Source organism: Ammodytes marinus (assembly GCF_949987685.1).
Source record: "Ammodytes marinus genome assembly, chromosome: 6".
Taxonomy (NCBI): domain Eukaryota; kingdom Metazoa; phylum Chordata; class Actinopteri; order Uranoscopiformes; family Ammodytidae; genus Ammodytes; species Ammodytes marinus.
Genome location: NC_137235.1, coordinates 3,298,435 through 3,298,711, shown reverse-complemented (window position 1 = coordinate 3,298,711; position 277 = coordinate 3,298,435).

The window sequence follows — 277 nt, the reverse complement described above, 5'->3', positions numbered from 1 at the left end:
GTTTGAAAAATATTATATGTTTTATAATAATTACAAAAAATCAATAGTAGACTGTTGATGATGCGTATGACAGCGCCCAAATGCGTATTAGCAAGTGTGTGTGTGTGTGTGGCTGTCTGTGTGTGTGTGTGTGTGTGTGTGGCTGTGTGTGTGTGTGTGTGTGTGTGTGTGTGTGTGTGTGTGTGTGTTGTAATAATTATACACTCATCCCAGACTAGGTGTGGTGCTGTTTGTTAAGATTCTCCCAGGACAGATGAGGCAGTGCCGCAGTCTGACA